This window comes from Micrasema longulum, unplaced genomic scaffold, assembly GCF_059751315.1.
Source record: "Micrasema longulum isolate JH-2025_06_02 unplaced genomic scaffold, ASM5975131v1 h1tg002957l, whole genome shotgun sequence".
Lineage (NCBI taxonomy): Eukaryota > Metazoa > Arthropoda > Insecta > Trichoptera > Brachycentridae > Micrasema > Micrasema longulum.
In genome coordinates, this window is record NW_028280071.1 from 1 (window position 1) to 4,027 (window position 4,027).

Genomic DNA, 4,027 nt, shown 5'->3' on the forward strand with positions numbered 1-4,027 from the left:
TTTGGCCGGATACCGGATATTCAGCGAGCCCCGAAACAGAATAGCCAGATATCCAGTCTATTATCTCTGACTTGTCGCGAAGTGTTTAGTAGATCCTAGCTACACTTCAATTATTTTAATAATGAGAGTGACTTCTTTTTTTCCAAATACGGTCTATATCGATACATTTATTTATTGGCGTTGATTTCATAAAATTTTGGCATTTTAATGAATATTAGCTATCCGCTGGATAATGAACTACAATCCGGTATTCGACCGGATAGTAAAATAAGGTCGGATAGACCGATTACCGGTATTCGGTCGGATAGTAAAATTAAGTCGGATAGCCCAGATATCGGATAGTTACCGGATATCATTTAATGCACTTTTATATATATATATTTATATATAATATATTTTTTTAATTATTACTTTTGAAAGAAGTAACCCGCTAATCCTGTATTTTAGAGCCTTTTCAGCAAATTCAAAAGAGAGGATATGAAAGGAAATTATGAAAAATACACCACAACATCCAGACCAATCAAGAATTCTTAGGTTTCTTTATTGCAACTGGCGGCAATCAAACCCGCGTCGCCAGTTTCACAGCTAAACCACCTACACCTACGTAACGAAAGTATGGATGTGACAGTTTGCAAAACATTCGGTTTTGGCGTCTGTATTTATTTATTTCTTTCTATTTACATAATTGTTTATAATAACACATTATAAATATTGTTATTTTTTACAGTTTGTCTCGGCAGTAATTTGATTTTTGCCTTTATTTCAATGAAGCATTTAAACATGTTTGAAGTTCTTAACCTCAAAGTTGTGATTGTCATTTAGAGACTGAAACAATATTTAATACGTGTCTTATATTATGTGTACTTATTGTGTAACGTGAGTTTTAGAAAATGTGTTTTTTTTTCATTTAGTTGGAATATTTTTATCTCTTAACATAAAAAAATTATGTGTTTTTGTAAAGTGTCTTCTATTATGATTGATAGTTTTGTAAATAATTATTAATCTGATATTTCAACAAATTTGATTGCACGTGATCAGCCATATTGGTGAAAAGGTGGACACAAATTGGTGAAAAAATAATTTTACAATTAAAAATCTATCCTGAATCTAACATTTATTGAATAAATAATGTGTTTATTTCAGTTGTGGCGATTTAATATGAACCACGAATCATTTGAGTATTTGATTTATTAATACTTTTCATTCCAATATCCATAGGTACTAATATTGCTAATACCTCCATTCAGTTATAGTTTATTATTACTAATGAATTTAACCCATTACGGGTGAACTGAACCAACTGACAAAATTGTCAAACTTTTGTATTAAAGTATGTATATATACACGAGCTTTTTTCCATTTTTTTTTACTGTTTTTACATTTAAATTCAAATTAATGTTTTGTACATAAAGAACCAGGAAAAATATATATCTGGATTTATCTAATTACAGAAATGTAATATAAGCAATGAGTTTACTTCACCTTCAAAATATCACCTCAGCTGCAGGGGGCACAATTACATGAACGTTTAATCATTTTTTATATACAGTAAATAAATGTTTGCGTTTACAATCTTCACAATGCTGTTATTCAACTTACTTCACCCTAGTAGTGCATACGGTGTACACAAAGAAGTGCATATGATGCCTTCCTGTAAAAGGCCAACTCTTGTGCATATCTCATAGTTCATATGTGAACTGCCAAGAAACTGTTGGCCGTAGACATCCGGATCCGCAAGAACCTTTGCCTACTTCCGCAGCATACGGTCCAGTCGGCCATATCGCCGCTTGATGTCAGTTGTCGCTGAAAGTTACTGCGTCTGTTGTCTAGTTAACACAAACATTAACTTAAAGAGGAAACTTATGATTTCAACCTGTAACTTTACCTTCAAAATAAACAAATAACCAATTCAACCTAAAAGTTTGTTTTTCTCGTCCCCAGTTTTCACCCGCATGCTTTTGGTTTAAATGCAACGTATTATTTTGCTCTGTACTAACGCAATAATTTTTTTCAGATGTCTATTTTATTCGGTCTCGTAAGGGAAAACTTCTTATGATTGTGAATGAGTTTTCATTCTGCGAAGAATCTATTGTGAAAAACAAATCATCTGGAGATGTACATCTAAGAAAGGCAAATGCAGAGCAAGAATTCACACACTCGGTGATAAGGTCATTTGTGCCAAAGGTCTCCATAATCATCCCCAAAAACCTCTTCATCCCCTCAAACCCAAAAACCTAACTACTTCCAATAATATTTCTACCCTTAAAGATCTCGCTATCGATCCTGTGAAAGAAATATTAGATATAAAATGTGATCTACCTGTACCGGGATACAATGTTTAGAATTATAAAATTTTGATGCATTTAAATATTTTGATATATCATTATGTGTAATTTTTGTATTTCATGCATGAATTTCTTAAAGCCTTAACAGTGTCACATTTACTCTAAAATTATTTTTGAAATGTAAATATATTTGTATTCATTGTAAAATCTTGAAACTGCGATAAATAACTTTATTGACAATGTAATTAAGAACCATATGAATGTGTTTAGCTCAGTATTCTGAGAACAATTTTACTATAATTATATTCCTATATTTTCTCTGTTTACATATGCTTCTATACATATTACTTAATTATTTTTCTAAAATTATAATAATATCTTTCTTACATTATCTGCACCTAATGGTTTGTAAAATGCTGATCTGTGTTACGTTTCATATTAAATATTGTAGCGTAAAACGGCTTTATAAATAAACATTCTAATCGAATCAAGGAACCTCATGCGTGGTAACTTAATAGCTAACCACTACAGCACGCGGCAAATATAATATTAATATTCATTTTGGTTCCAGATTTTAATTTTTTATTCAATTTTAGTGTAATTCTATTTATGTATTCATTTTTGAAAATGGTCAGCTCAACAAATGTGGCAAAATCTTTTTGTAATATTTTTTATTTTATAAAATAGAATATATGGTAGTTTTATACAAGAGTGACACTTGAGGGGGTTAAATGCAAAACCGCCACTGTCTGTGATCACTATTTTTGGGAAGACCAACAAAACCAGTAGCATAAAGTCTATTTCTTTCAAGTTCAATCTGCAACCTGTTCGTGGTACAACAGGTGGCGAAAAGGCTATTTATTGCGCACATTGAACTTAAAAGAAATAGTCATTTGGTGACTGGTTTTGTTGATCTTGACATAAATAGTAATCATGGACAGTGGCGGTTTTGCATTTAATTCCCTCATTTATTCAACTCAAATAATGGACATGAAATTTGCCTTCATAAAAGACTAACCCACAGCCGATTCAATACTATCAATATTATATGTGTTGACCAATAAATTCATTTTTGTAAATTAAATTAGTATGGTTTCAATATAATGGTGCTCGATAAATTATATAAGTACCAGATGGTATTCTAAAGATATAAATGTGTGGACCTTGTACTATGCAAGTACATAATTGGTGATCTGAGATTATTAATAAAAAACATAAGATAACTTTTATAAGTATCCACTCATTCTTATAAAAAATATATTTTGTAAGGTGTTATCAATTTACCTATTATATTTAAGATGTAATTAAGAATAAGAAATATTTTTGATAATTTTTTTACTATAATATGACACCATGTTAGAACTATGATGGATATAAAAATGTGATTTTATACATGCCACTAGTTTTATAATTAAATAAATAAGTCCAATAAGAATGTGTTTCGTTTTATTTAAATTAATAGAAACCAGGTAAAGACGGGGTCCACGTTCATGGCGTGCTAGCGGGGTAGAAACTCCCCGCTCACATGTCTCAAGCCTGAGTGGCGCTTGTCGTTACTTCTGTTTTAATTCTCGTGAGCGATATTTCGACTTCTAGTACAATACAAGTTTTGTTTTCTTCTAAATATAAAAAGTATGTAATGAGGAAGTTCGCTGGTTTTTTTTTGTCAATAGACTATTAAACTAAGCCATTTTATTTTTTTTATGTACCTTATTATCAGCGCTGTGATTTTTATAAGTTTT

The 4,027-nt window shown here is 30.8% G+C and overlaps 1 long non-coding RNA gene across 1 annotated transcript; it reads left to right on the forward strand.

The window, feature by feature from the left end:
* The first annotated feature begins 606 nt into the window (after positions 1-606).
* On the forward strand, positions 607-3,706 carry LOC148271302 (uncharacterized). Its single transcript, XR_015825130.1, has 3 exons — positions 607-651; positions 728-876; positions 2,015-3,706. It is a non-coding gene; the product is annotated as an uncharacterized LOC148271302 (long non-coding RNA).
* Positions 3,707-4,027: the final 321 nt, after the last annotated feature.